At 59.7% G+C, this 13,824-nt stretch overlaps 7 non-coding genes across 7 annotated transcripts; 3 read left to right on the top strand and 4 right to left on the bottom strand.

Moving 5' to 3' along the window:
* Positions 1-596: 596 nt before the first annotated feature.
* On the bottom strand, positions 597-668 carry TRNAG-UCC (transfer RNA glycine (anticodon UCC)). Its single transcript has one exon. It is a non-coding gene; the product is annotated as a tRNA-Gly (tRNA).
* Positions 669-2,810: 2,142 nt separating this feature from the next.
* On the top strand, positions 2,811-2,892 carry TRNAS-GCU (transfer RNA serine (anticodon GCU)). The gene has a single exon. It is a non-coding gene; the product is annotated as a tRNA-Ser (tRNA).
* A 766-nt stretch (positions 2,893-3,658) lies between these two features.
* Positions 3,659-3,730, bottom strand: TRNAG-UCC (transfer RNA glycine (anticodon UCC)). The gene has a single exon. It is a non-coding gene; the product is annotated as a tRNA-Gly (tRNA).
* A 2,142-nt stretch (positions 3,731-5,872) lies between these two features.
* On the top strand, positions 5,873-5,954 carry TRNAS-GCU (transfer RNA serine (anticodon GCU)). The gene has a single exon. It is a non-coding gene; the product is annotated as a tRNA-Ser (tRNA).
* Positions 5,955-6,729: 775 nt separating this feature from the next.
* On the bottom strand, positions 6,730-6,801 carry TRNAG-UCC (transfer RNA glycine (anticodon UCC)). The gene has a single exon. It is a non-coding gene; the product is annotated as a tRNA-Gly (tRNA).
* A 2,142-nt stretch (positions 6,802-8,943) lies between these two features.
* Positions 8,944-9,025, top strand: TRNAS-GCU (transfer RNA serine (anticodon GCU)). Its single transcript has one exon. It is a non-coding gene; the product is annotated as a tRNA-Ser (tRNA).
* A 778-nt stretch (positions 9,026-9,803) lies between these two features.
* TRNAG-UCC (transfer RNA glycine (anticodon UCC)) lies at positions 9,804-9,875 on the bottom strand. The gene has a single exon. It is a non-coding gene; the product is annotated as a tRNA-Gly (tRNA).
* Between the last annotated feature and the right edge of the window lie 3,949 nt (positions 9,876-13,824).

The raw sequence follows: 13,824 nt of genomic DNA, 5'->3' as shown, positions 1-13,824 counted from the left end.
ATGGCAAAGCTGGCAGGTGCCCTTGTCCTTGGTGCGCCGTGGCAGGTTTCGGGAAGGCAGGGCCTGGCCGTGCTCTGGTTGGGGGTAAAGTGTTGCGGCGTGCTGGCTGGTGGGTGGTTTTGCGTGCTTAGAGGACGAGAGCCCGAGCCCATGGGTCTTGCCATGCCCGTGAGCTGGGAGGAGCTGCCAAGGTCTTGCGGAGCCCTGCTTGGCTGTGGGGGCCCTGGTTGCCTGGGGGGGCAGTCATGGCACTTTCACTTGGCCTGGACATGGCCAGCCTGAGAAGGAAGGAGCCTGACCACGGTGGGGACAGCACAGGCCAGGGGCTTAGGGGAAGCAAGTGAATGCCCTTCACCTCTGCCAAGCTCCCAGAGGAGCAGGGGACTGCTAAGCGAGTTCCTCAGCAGCAGCAGCAGCAGCAGCAGCAGCAGGGGGAAGAGCACCACCTGGCCCTGTTAGCTGCATTCAGGGTGCCCCAGGTCACAGGGGCTGCTGACCCGTCCCTCTGGTTTGTCCCAGGTATGTCTCAGGGCAGTCCTGCCCTTCCTGACTAAAGACGAGATGCAGGGGCAGGTCAGCGGCAAGGGGAGCAAAAGTGCGCTGGCTGGGAATCGAACCCAGACCTGCTGCTTGGAAGGCAGCGATGCTCACCACTACACCACCAGTGCAGGCCCCAGCCCCTGCCCTTGCTGCAAGCTCGCGGCGTGAGGAAAGCAGGGCGTAGAGGGGCAGCCTGAGTGCTTGCCTCCTTCTGCATAGCTCCGGCACCTCTTTCCGAAGCCTTCCCAGTTGGAGGAGTGGCATTGAGTGGGCCTGCCTCACCCGCGGGAGGAGCTCTTCTCCGCAGACACCCCGGGAAGCTTGGACACATGCCGAGCTGGGCAGATGGCCTGTGGCAAGGCTCCCCCATGCTGCGCCGCCAGCCCCTCCGGACAGGGTTCCATGGTGTAAAGGCGAGCACACTGGGCTCTGAATCCAGGAATCCGAGTTCAAGTCTCGGTGGAACCTGCCCTGCCCCCTTTTGGTGCGCCCTGCCCTCTTTCCCCTGCTGGGTCCACTCGGGGAGAAGGGGGACGCGCGCGTGTGACCATCAAAGCCTTCCGATCCCTGGGGCCCACCTGTCCCAGCACCTTGGCGTGTGACCGCCTGCTCTTGACCTAACTGGCAAAAATCCGTCTGCTCTTGGATACGCGGCAAGCGGGTGGATCTGTGTACGGCCGCACTGTCCCTGTGTAATGCTTCCTGAACTGGCATTGTGTTTAAGGTCACTCTCGCTGAATCGGTGTTTTTGGAACGTCTCTTCTATGAAGCTGTGTGATTTGGAGTCGTTTTGGCCTCGCCGGACGGCGCAGAGTGTCCAGGCTAAAGCCTGGGTTTCTCCAGGCATGAGTGCGATCCCGCTAGGTTTGAACTGGAGCCTTTTGCAGTGACTTTGGCCTCGTGCAGAAGAACGTGCTCCGGCGAATTCTATGAAAAAGACCAGCTGTGAGACCGTGGTCGAAGTTAAACGTGCCGGGCCTATCGTCACGTGTTCCGGTTGCCCAGAGCTTTTCGGCAGCCCTGAGCAGCACCCCTCTATGAGTGCTTCGACGAAGCGACGTACGCTCCACCAAGGCCAGGTAGGTTGGTGCGATAAGCCGTGTGCGGAGGACTTAGCAAAGGAGGGGACTGGTGGGGGCCAAGAGGCCTTTGGGCCCCGGGTTTTGAGCTGTGGCGCCTAGCATGAGGCCGAGCTGCGGCAGATGGAAGCCTGGCTTCTACCAGCTGCAAAGCTGCAACTCGGCCATGAGAGAAGTCAGGAGGGTGACTTGGGCCACGACCCGTTGCTGGCGAAGAAAAAGAAGAAGTGGGGAGACCCGTTGCCTGGACCACCAACATCCAAACCGGAAGTTGGCCACCCAGCCACCCAAAAGAAGCAGTTTGGCTTGGGAGAAGATGAGCAAGCGGCAAGAAAACTGACCGCCAGCTCAGAAGGAAGGTGGCTACCTCCAGCCTGACAGTACTAGTCAAGATCAGTGATATGGGGCAAGCGGAAAGAGGCTTCCTAACCTGCAGTGCAGGGAACGGCTGACGCTAAGTATAGACACTGCGGTGTTTCGGGAGAAGAGGAAAGGCCGCATTTGGGAGCCCCTGCCAGAAGGTTCCACCCTGCGCAGAAACCCGAGGCAGGAAGCGGGGGCCCCAGGACGAGCCTTCCCGGCCTGGCCGCCCGATGCCATGGAGGTGGCTGTGCTTTGGGCTGGTGAGCGGCTTGTGTAGCAGGCAGGGGGGCAAGAGTCCTCAGAGCATCTGCACACAGCTGAATCGAGCCTTTGAAGCCCTTTTCTGCCCGCGAGGGAACCCGCGGAGAAGGAAGCCCGTTCCCTGGCAATGCCGCCGGTGCAGTGCCGGAGGCCTGGAGAAGACATTGCGTTTTCTTTGCCTGTGCCTTTTTTGGAGCTTGGAGAGCTGGGCCAGAGGGCCCCCTGTGCGATGCTGCAGCAGCGAGCAGGCGACGTGAAGCCCCGGGCCGTAGGCTTCTTCCTTCACTTGGCGTCCCTTGCCCTGCGCTGCGGGATCCAGTCAGGGCACCACCTTCCCTCCCCTGTGCTGCCCATGTCGTCCTCACTGCGGCTGGGCCTCGCCACTCCCAACCCTCTAGCTCCCCGAGGCTTGCCACCGTTCGCTGTCTTGCGCGCGCTCTGCACCGCTCCGCAGGTGCGGCAATCCCACTCTCGCCTCTCCCTTGGCAGCAAAAGCGAGCGTGTGCCCCCGTGAAAGGCAGTAGGTGCAGAAGCAGGAGGAGCAGGCGGAGGGGCAGGCTGTGTTTGGACAAGGTGGCCGAGTGGTGAAGGCGATGGACTGCTAATCCGTTGTGCGCTGCATGCATGGGTTCGAATCCCATCCTTGTCGCTTTAGGCTTGGCTGCGGAAGGCTCCTTTTGTCCCTGCAGGCCTCGCAGCCTTTGCCTGGGGCGCGTTGGTTCCAGGTCCTGCAGGGCATCTGGTGGCATGAGAAGGGCCTGGCTGTGGGGGTGGCGGGAAGGTGTGGAGCCCCTGTTGTTTGGGAAATCCTGGTGCCAAATGGCAAAGCTGGCAGGTGCCCTTGTCCTTGGTGCGCCGTGGCAGGTTTCGGGAAGGCAGGGCCTGGCCGTGCTCTGGTTGGGGGTAAAGTGTTGCGGCGTGCTGGCTGGTGGGTGGTTTTGCGTGCTTAGAGGACGAGAGCCCGAGCCCATGGGTCTTGCCATGCCCGTGAGCTGGGAGGAGCTGCCAAGGTCTTGCGGAGCCCTGCTTGGCTGTGGGGGCCCTGGTTGCCTGGGGGGGCAGTCATGGCACTTTCACTTGGCCTGGACATGGCCAGCCTGAGAAGGAAGGAGCCTGACCACGGTGGGGACAGCACAGGCCAGGGGCTTAGGGGAAGCAAGTGAATGCCCTTCACCTCTGCCAAGCTCCCAGAGGAGCAGGGGACTGCTAAGCGAGTTCCTCAGCAGCAGCAGCAGCAGCAGCAGCAGCAGGGGGAAGAGCACCACCTGGCCCTGTTAGCTGCATTCAGGGTGCCCCAGGTCACAGGGGCTGCTGACCCGTCCCTCTGGTTTGTCCCAGGTATGTCTCAGGGCAGTCCTGCCCTTCCTGACTAAAGACGAGATGCAGGGGCAGGTCAGCGGCAAGGGGAGCAAAAGTGCGCTGGCTGGGAATCGAACCCAGACCTGCTGCTTGGAAGGCAGCGATGCTCACCACTACACCACCAGTGCAGGCCCCAGCCCCTGCCCTTGCTGCAAGCTCGCGGCGTGAGGAAAGCAGGGCGTAGAGGGGCAGCCTGAGTGCTTGCCTCCTTCTGCATAGCTCCGGCACCTCTTTCCGAAGCCTTCCCAGTTGGAGGAGTGGCATTGAGTGGGCCTGCCTCACCCGCGGGAGGAGCTCTTCTCCGCAGACACCCCGGGAAGCTTGGACACATGCCGAGCTGGGCAGATGGCCTGTGGCAAGGCTCCCCCATGCTGCGCCGCCAGCCCCTCCGGACAGGGTTCCATGGTGTAAAGGCGAGCACACTGGGCTCTGAATCCAGGAATCCGAGTTCAAGTCTCGGTGGAACCTGCCCTGCCCCCTTTTGGTGCGCCCTGCCCTCTTTCCCCTGCTGGGTCCACTCGGGGAGAAGGGGGACGCGCGCGTGTGACCATCAAAGCCTTCCGATCCCTGGGGCCCACCTGTCCCAGCACCTTGGCGTGTGACCGCCTGCTCTTGACCTAACTGGCAAAAATCCGTCTGCTCTTGGATACGCGGCAAGCGGGTGGATCTGTGTACGGCCGCACTGTCCCTGTGTAATGCTTCCTGAACTGGCATTGTGTTTAAGGTCACTCTCGCTGAATCGGTGTTTTTGGAACGTCTCTTCTATGAAGCTGTGTGATTTGGAGTCGTTTTGGCCTCGCCGGACGGCGCAGAGTGTCCAGGCTAAAGCCTGGGTTTCTCCAGGCATGAGTGCGATCCCGCTAGGTTTGAACTGGAGCCTTTTGCAGTGACTTTGGCCTCGTGCAGAAGAACGTGCTCCGGCGAATTCTATGAAAAAGACCAGCTGTGAGACCGTGGTCGAAGTTAAACGTGCCGGGCCTATCGTCACGTGTTCCGGTTGCCCAGAGCTTTTCGGCAGCCCTGAGCAGCACCCCTCTATGAGTGCTTCGACGAAGCGACGTACGCTCCACCAAGGCCAGGTAGGTTGGTGCGATAAGCCGTGTGCGGAGGACTTAGCAAAGGAGGGGACTGGTGGGGGCCAAGAGGCCTTTGGGCCCCGGGTTTTGAGCTGTGGCGCCTAGCATGAGGCCGAGCTGCGGCAGATGGAAGCCTGGCTTCTACCAGCTGCAAAGCTGCAACTCGGCCATGAGAGAAGTCAGGAGGGTGACTTGGGCCACGACCCGTTGCTGGCGAAGAAAAAGAAGAAGTGGGGAGACCCGTTGCCTGGACCACCAACATCCAAACCGGAAGTTGGCCACCCAGCCACCCAAAAGAAGCAGTTTGGCTTGGGAGAAGATGAGCAAGCGGCAAGAAAACTGACCGCCAGCTCAGAAGGAAGGTGGCTACCTCCAGCCTGACAGTACTAGTCAAGATCAGTGATATGGGGCAAGCGGAAAGAGGCTTCCTAACCTGCAGTGCAGGGAACGGCTGACGCTAAGTATAGACACTGCGGTGTTTCGGGAGAAGAGGAAAGGCCGCATTTGGGAGCCCCTGCCAGAAGGTTCCACCCTGCGCAGAAACCCGAGGCAGGAAGCGGGGGCCCCAGGACGAGCCTTCCCGGCCTGGCCGCCCGATGCCATGGAGGTGGCTGTGCTTTGGGCTGGTGAGCGGCTTGTGTAGCAGGCAGGGGGGCAAGAGTCCTCAGAGCATCTGCACACAGCTGAATCGAGCCTTTGAAGCCCTTTTCTGCCCGCGAGGGAACCCGCGGAGAAGGAAGCCCGTTCCCTGGCAATGCCGCCGGTGCAGTGCCGGAGGCATGGAGAAGACATTGCGTTTCCTTTGCCTGTGCCTTTTTTGGAGCTTGGAGAGCTGGGCCAGAGGGCCCCCTGTGCGATGCTGCAGCAGCGAGCAGGCGACGTGAAGCCCCGGGCCGTAGGCTTCTTCCTTCACTTGGCGTCCCTTGCCCTGCGCTGCGGGATCCAGTCAGGGCACCACCTTCCCTCCCCTGTGCTGCCCATGTCGTCCTCACTGCGGCTGGGCCTCGCCACTCCCAACCCTCTAGCTCCCCGAGGCTTGCCACCGTTCGCTGTCTTGCGCGCGCTCTGCACCGCTCCGCAGGTGCGGCAATCCCACTCTCGCCTCTCCCTTGGCAGCAAAAGCGAGCGTGTGCCCCCGTGAAAGGCAGTAGGTGCAGAAGCAGGAGGAGCAGGCGGAGGGGCAGGCTGTGCTTGGACAAGGTGGCCGAGTGGTGAAGGCGATGGACTGCTAATCCGTTGTGCGCTGCATGCATGGGTTCGAATCCCATCCTTGTCGCTTTAGGCTTGGCTGCGGAAGGCTCCTTTTGTCCCTGCAGGCCTCGCAGCCTTTGCCTGGGGCGCGTTGGTTCCAGGTCCTGCAGGGCATCTGGTGGCATGAGAAGGGCCTGGCTGTGGGGGTGGCGGGAAGGTGTGGAGCCCCTGTTGTTTGGGAAATCCTGGTGCCAAATGGCAAAGCTGGCAGGTGCCCTTGTCCTTGGTGCGCCGTGGCAGGTTTCGGGAAGGCAGGGCCTGGCCGTGCTCTGGTTGGGGGTAAAGTGTTGCGGCGTGCTGGCTGGTGGGTGGTTTTGCGTGCTTAGAGGACGAGAGCCCGAGCCCATGGGTCTTGCCATGCCCGTGAGCTGGGAGGAGCTGCCAAGGTCTTGCGGAGCCCTGCTTGGCTGTGGGGGCCCTGGTTGCCTGGGGGGGCAGTCATGGCACTTTCACTTGGCCTGGACATGGCCAGCCTGAGAAGGAAGGAGCCTGACCACGGTGGGGACAGCACAGGCCAGGGGCTTAGGGGAAGCAAGTGAATGCCCTTCACCTCTGCCAAGCTCCCAGAGGAGCAGGGGACTGCTAAGCGAGTTCCTCAGCAGCAGCAGCAGCAGCAGCAGCAGCAGCAGCAGCAGGGGGAAGAGCACCACCTGGCCCTGTTAGCTGCATTCAGGGTGCCCCAGGTCACAGGGGCTGCTGACCCGTCCCTCTGGTTTGTCCCAGGTATGTCTCAGGGCAGTCCTGCCCTTCCTGACTAAAGACGAGATGCAGGGGCAGGTCAGCGGCAAGGGGAGCAAAAGTGTGCTGGCTGGGAATCGAACCCAGACCTGGTGCTTGGAAGGCAGCAATGCTCACCACTACACCACCAGTGCAGGCCCCAGCCCCTGCCCTTGCTGCAAGCTCGCGGCGTGAGGAAAGCAGGGCGTAGAGGGGCAGCCTGAGTGCTTGCCTCCTTCTGCATAGCTCCGGCACCTCTTTCCGAAGCCTTCCCAGTTGGAGGAGTGGCATTGAGTGGGCCTGCCTCACCCGCGGGAGGAGCTCTTCTCCGCAGACACCCCGGGAAGCTTGGACACATGCCGAGCTGGGCAGATGGCCTGTGGCAAGGCTCCCCCATGCTGCGCCGCCAGCCCCTCCGGACAGGGTTCCATGGTGTAAAGGCGAGCACACTGGGCTCTGAATCCAGGAATCCGAGTTCAAGTCTCGGTGGAACCTGCCCTGCCCCCTTTTGGTGCGCCCTGCCCTCTTTCCCCTGCTGGGTCCACTCGGGGAGAAGGGGGACGCGCGCGTGTGACCATCAAAGCCTTCCGATCCCTGGGGCCCACCTGTCCCAGCACCTTGGCGTGTGACCGCCTGCTCTTGACCTAACTGGCAAAAATCCGTCTGCTCTTGGATACGCGGCAAGCGGGTGGATCTGTGTACGGCCGCACTGTCCCTGTGTAATGCTTCCTGAACTGGCATTGTGTTTAAGGTCACTCTCGCTGAATCGGTGTTTTTGGAACGTCTCTTCTATGAAGCTGTGTGATTTGGAGTCGTTTTGGCCTCGCCGGACGGCGCAGAGTGTCCAGGCTAAAGCCTGGGTTTCTCCAGGCATGAGTGCGATCCCGCTAGGTTTGAACTGGAGCCTTTTGCAGTGACTTTGGCCTCGTGCAGAAGAACGTGCTCCGGCGAATTCTATGAAAAAGACCAGCTGTGAGACCGTGGTCGAAGTTAAACGTGCCGGGCCTATCGTCACGTGTTCCGGTTGCCCAGAGCTTTTCGGCAGCCCTGAGCAGCACCCCTCTATGAGTGCTTCGACGAAGCGACGTACGCTCCACCAAGGCCAGGTAGGTTGGTGCGATAAGCCGTGTGCGGAGGACTTAGCAAAGGAGGGGACTGGTGGGGGCCAAGAGGCCTTTGGGCCCCGGGTTTTGAGCTGTGGCGCCTAGCATGAGGCCGAGCTGCGGCAGATGGAAGCCTGGCTTCTACCAGCTGCAAAGCTGCAACTCGGCCATGAGAGAAGTCAGGAGGGTGACTTGGGCCACGACCCGTTGCTGGCGAAGAAAAAGAAGAAGTGGGGAGACCCGTTGCCTGGACCACCAACATCCAAACCGGAAGTTGGCCACCCAGCCACCCAAAAGAAGCAGTTTGGCTTGGGAGAAGATGAGCAAGCGGCAAGAAAACTGACCGCCAGCTCAGAAGGAAGGTGGCTACCTCCAGCCTGACAGTACTAGTCAAGATCAGTGATATGGGGCAAGCGGAAAGAGGCTTCCTAACCTGCAGTGCAGGGAACGGCTGACGCTAAGTATAGACACTGCGGTGTTTCGGGAGAAGAGGAAAGGCCGCATTTGGGAGCCCCTGCCAGAAGGTTCCACCCTGCGCAGAAACCCGAGGCAGGAAGCGGGGGCCCCAGGACGAGCCTTCCCGGCCTGGCCGCCCGATGCCATGGAGGTGGCTGTGCTTTGGGCTGGTGAGCGGCTTGTGTAGCAGGCAGGGGGGCAAGAGTCCTCAGAGCATCTGCACACAGCTGAATCGAGCCTTTGAAGCCCTTTTCTGCCCGCGAGGGAACCCGCGGAGAAGGAAGCCCGTTCCCTGGCAATGCCGCCGGTGCAGTGCCGGAGGCCTGGAGAAGACATTGCGTTTTCTTTGCCTGTGCCTTTTTTGGAGCTTGGAGAGCTGGGCCAGAGGGCCCCCTGTGCGATGCTGCAGCAGCGAGCAGGCGACGTGAAGCCCCGGGCCGTAGGCTTCTTCCTTCACTTGGCGTCCCTTGCCCTGCGCTGCGGGATCCAGTCAGGGCACCACCTTCCCTCCCCTGTGCTGCCCATGTCGTCCTCACTGCGGCTGGGCCTCGCCACTCCCAACCCTCTAGCTCCCCGAGGCTTGCCACCGTTCGCTGTCTTGCGCGCGCTCTGCACCGCTCCGCAGGTGCGGCAATCCCACTCTCGCCTCTCCCTTGGCAGCAAAAGCGAGCGTGTGCCCCCGTGAAAGGCAGTAGGTGCAGAAGCAGGAGGAGCAGGCGGAGGGGCAGGCTGTGCTTGGACAAGGTGGCCGAGTGGTGAAGGCGATGGACTGCTAATCCGTTGTGCGCTGCATGCATGGGTTCGAATCCCATCCTTGTCGCTTTAGGCTTGGCTGCGGAAGGCTCCTTTTGTCCCTGCAGGCCTCGCAGCCTTTGCCTGGGGCGCGTTGGTTCCAGGTCCTGCAGGGCATCTGGTGGCATGAGAAGGGCCTGGCTGTGGGGGTGGCGGGAAGGTGTGGAGCCCCTGTTGTTTGGGAAATCCTGGTGCCAAATGGCAAAGCTGGCAGGTGCCCTTGTCCTTGGTGCGCCGTGGCAGGTTTCGGGAAGGCAGGGCCTGGCCGTGCTCTGGTTGGGGGTAAAGTGTTGCGGCGTGCTGGCTGGTGGGTGGTTTTGCGTGCTTAGAGGACGAGAGCCCGAGCCCATGGGTCTTGCCATGCCCGTGAGCTGGGAGGAGCTGCCAAGGTCTTGCGGAGCCCTGCTTGGCTGTGGGGGCCCTGGTTGCCTGGGGGGGCAGTCATGGCACTTTCACTTGGCCTGGACATGGCCAGCCTGAGAAGGAAGGAGCCTGACCACGGTGGGGACAGCACAGGCCAGGGGCTTAGGGGAAGCAAGTGAATGCCCTTCACCTCTGCCAAGCTCCCAGAGGAGCAGGGGACTGCTAAGCGAGTTCCTCAGCAGCAGCAGCAGCAGCAGCAGCAGCAGCAGCAGCAGCAGGGGGAAGAGCACCACCTGGCCCTGTTAGCTGCATTCAGGGTGCCCCAGGTCACAGGGGCTGCTGACCCGTCCCTCTGGTTTGTCCCAGGTATGTCTCAGGGCAGTCCTGCCCTTCCTGACTAAAGACGAGATGCAGGGGCAGGTCAGCGGCAAGGGGAGCAAAAGTGCGCTGGCTGGGAATCGAACCCAGACCTGCTGCTTGGAAGGCAGCGATGCTCACCACTACACCACCAGTGCAGGGCCCAGCCCCTGCCCTTGCTGCAAGCTCGCGGCGTGAGGAAAGCAGGGCGTAGAGGGGCAGCCTGAGTGCTTGCCTCCTTCTGCATAGCTCCGGCACCTCTTTCCGAAGCCTTCCCAGTTGGAGGAGTGGCATTGAGTGGGCCTGCCTCACCCGCGGGAGGAGCTCTTCTCCGCAGACACCCCGGGAAGCTTGGACACATGCCGAGCTGGGCAGATGGCCTGTGGCAAGGCTCCCCCATGCTGCGCCGCCAGCCCCTCCGGACAGGGTTCCATGGTGTAAAGGCGAGCACACTGGGCTCTGAATCCAGGAATCCGAGTTCAAGTCTCGGTGGATCCTGCCCTGCCCCCTTTTGGTGCGCCCTGCCCTCTTTCCCCTGCTGGGTCCACTCGGGGAGAAGGGGGACGCGCGTGTGTGACCATCAAAGCCTTCCGATCCCTGGGGCCCACCTAGATTCATAGATGTTAGGGTCGGAAGGGACCTCAATAGATCATCGAGTCCGACCCCCTGCATAAGCAGGGAAGAGTGCTGGGTCTAGATGACCCCAGCTAGATACTCATCTAACCTCCTCTTGAAGACCCCCAGGGTAGGGGAGAGCACCACCTCCCTTGGGAGCCCGTTCCAGACCTTGGCCACTCGAACTGTGAAGAAGTTCTTCCTAATGTCCAATCTAAATCTGGTCTCTGCTAGCTTGTGGCCGTTGTTTCTTGTAACCCCCGGGGGTGCCTTGGTGAATAAATACTCACCAATTCCCTTCTGTTCCCCCGTGATGAACTTAAAGGCAGCCACAAGGTCGCCTCTCAACCTTCTCTTGCGGAGGCTGAAAAGGTCCAAGTTGTCTAGTCTCTCCTCGTAGGGCTTGGTCTGCAGGTCCTTGACCATACGAGTTGCCCTTCTTTGGACCCTCTCCAGGTTATCCGCATCCTTCTTGATGTGTGGCGCCCAGAATTGCATGCAGTACTCCAACTGCGTTCTGACCAGTGCCCGACAGAGGGGAAGTATCACCTCCCTGGACCTATTCGTTAGGCATTTGCTGATGCACGATGAAGTGCCATTGGCTTTTCTGATGGCTTTGTCACACTGCCGACTCATGTTCATCTTGGAGTCCACTAGGACTCCAAGATCCCTTTCCACCTCTGTGCCACCCAGCAGGTCATTCCCTAGGCTGTAGGTGTGCTGGACATTTTTCCTCCCTAGGTGCAGCACTTTGCATTTCTCCTTGTTGAACTGCATCCTGTTGTTTTCTGCCCACTTGTCCAACCTATCCAGGTCTGCCTGCAGCTGTTCCCTGCCCTCCGGCGTGTCCACTTCTCCCCATAGCTTTGTGTCATCTGCAAACTTGGACAGAGTACATTTGACTCCCTCTTCCAAGTCGCTGATGAAGACATTAAAGAGTATCGGTCCAAGGACCGAGCCCTGCGGGACCCCACTGCCCACACCCTTCCAGGTCGAGACCGACCCATCCACCACGACTCTTTGGGTGCGACCCTCTAGCCAATTCACCACCCACCGGACTGTGTAGTCATCCACATCACAGCCTCTTAGCTTGTTCACCAGTATGGGGTGGGATACCATATCGAAGGCCTTCCTGAAGTCTAAGTATACGACATCCACCCCTCCTCCTGTGTCCAGGTGTTTCGTAACCTGGTCATAACAAGAAACTAGATTGGTCAGGCACAATCTGCCCACCACAAACCCGTGCTGGTTTCCCCTCAGCATAATTTGCCCTGCCGTGCTCTCACAAATGTGAGCCTTGATAATTTTTTCAAAGACTTTACCAAGGATGGAGGTGAGACTGACCGGCCTATAGTTGCCCGGGTCCTCCTTCCTCCCCTTTTTGAAAATGGGGACCATGTTAGCCCTTTTCCAGTCCTCCGGGACTTGGCCCGTGCGCCACGAGAGTTCGAATATTCCTGCCAGTGGCTCTGCAATGATGTCGGCCAGTGCCTTCAGCACCCTCGGATGGAGCCGATCCGGGCCTGCCGATTTAAAGGTATCCAGCTCTTCCAAGTGACTCTGCACCATCTCAGGATCTACGCATGGAAGTCTGGTGCCTTGCTGCCGCCTCTCTACAACCCCAGTGAGAGACTTGTCGTGCCCCTCGCTTAGGAACACTGAGGCAAAGAACTCGTTGAGGAGTTCAGCCTTGTCCCCCCTGTCCGTCACCAATTGTTTCTGCCCATTTAGCAGGGGTCCTATTCCTCCCTGGGCCTTCCTTTTACTCCCAATATATCTAAAAAACAATTTCTTGTTGTCTTTTACTTGGGTTGCCATCCTCAGCTCCATGGTAGCTTTGGCCCGCCTAACTGCCTCCCTACAAGCATGAGCAGAGGAGGTATATTCATCTTTAGTGATCTCACCCTGTTTCCACTTTTTATGTGCTCCCCTTTTGGCCCTTAGGCTGCCCTGGATTTCTCTGGTCAGCCAAGGAAGCCTCCTGGCCCCTTTCCCTTTTTTTCCCTTGCTCGGGGATTGTCTTGCTTTGTTTCCTTTAGGCACAGCCACCCTTCTTGGGCTCCCATCCCTTCAAAACTCCTACTCTGCAGTGCGTCCTTGACTAATCGCCTGAGTGCATTGAGATCAGCTTTCCTAAAGTCTAGCACTTTCACCCTACTAGTTACCTTACCCACTCGCCGTCTTATGTTGAATTCTAGTATTAGGTGATCACTGTCTCCCAAATGGCTACCGATCTGGAGGTCCCCTATCATGTCATCTCCTGTTGCCAATACCAGATCCAGTATGGCATTCCCCCTAGTGGGACCGTGCACCTCCTGTGTTAGGTGGAGGTCCTGTACACAGGTTAGAAACCTGCGTGAGCGATGGGACCTTGCTGTCTGTGTCTCCCAGCAGATGTCCGGGTAGTTTAGGTCCCCCATGACTACCGCCTCTTTAGCTGTTATGGTCTCCAAGAGTTGCCTCAGGAGCCCCGCATCTATTTCTTCCCCTTGGTGTGGGGGTGTGGGCCCTATGTGGGGAGTGGGGCAGACTCCCTGGGATGGAGGAGCTGCCATGGCAGGAGGGGACCCCAGCTCCGTCTGGATGGGCTGCAGCACACGGAAGGATTCAGTCCAGCCCTGCCCTGATGTAGTCCCGTGGGGCAGAGAGGGACAGTGTGACTGGTTCCCCATAGTTTGTCCAGGAGGAAGTTGCTGATTCCCAGGAGGTTGGTCCAAGAGCAGAAATAACAGGACAGAAACACCTGTCCCCAATTGAGGTAGAGTGGAGAGGCGGCCGCTGGGTATAAAGACTAGGGAACTGCTCCCCCCATACACTCAGCAGAGGAGACTCCTCATCCTGTTCTTGGCCCCCAGAGACAGGCAGAGCCTGCCCCGACGCAGATCAGAGCTGGCACCCCCAGGAGAGTAAAGACCCCTGCCCTATTACCCAAACCATATAGCACCACTGTCAGGGGTATGTCCCGCCTCCCCATTGCCGTTCTCCTCCTGGCACACGGACAACTGGGTGCTGTTCCACAATGCAGCTGGGGGGACGCTGAGGGACCAGCCCTTTTAACCTCCCCACCCCTCCACTAGCACCACGAGCCCAAACAGAGGCACTGATAGCACTGTACCTTCCTCAGGTGTGAGGACGTGTTGCCCAAAAAGTTGTCTATCTGCCTCCGATTGTACAGTTGGGCCCAGAAAAGGCATCACCACCCATAATCCTTGCCTTGTGTTTCCTGGACTATTGTGGATACATCACTCCTCACTATCACAAGTGATGTTGTGAAGTGAATAGTGTCTTGATTAATCCTTGGGAATATTACAAGTAGCTGTTTTGCCAAAATTTGTTATTGGCAGGGATCCGGGTTTTCCCTGATAAAAAATCACAAATTCTCTGATAAAACTCCCCAAATCTGTGATTAAAATGAAAGGCCCCTCACTCCCCTTCACAGCTCGCCAGGCCTGCTTGTGCCCCTTACTCCCCCCACACTGCTGCCCAGCCCTG

The sequence above is a fragment of the Alligator mississippiensis genome, chromosome 15, assembly GCF_030867095.1.
Source record: "Alligator mississippiensis isolate rAllMis1 chromosome 15, rAllMis1, whole genome shotgun sequence".
Classification (NCBI taxonomy): Eukaryota; Metazoa; Chordata; order Crocodylia; family Alligatoridae; genus Alligator; species Alligator mississippiensis.
Note: the sequence above shows the minus strand (reverse complement) of the source record. Positions and strands in the feature narration are given on the sequence as shown.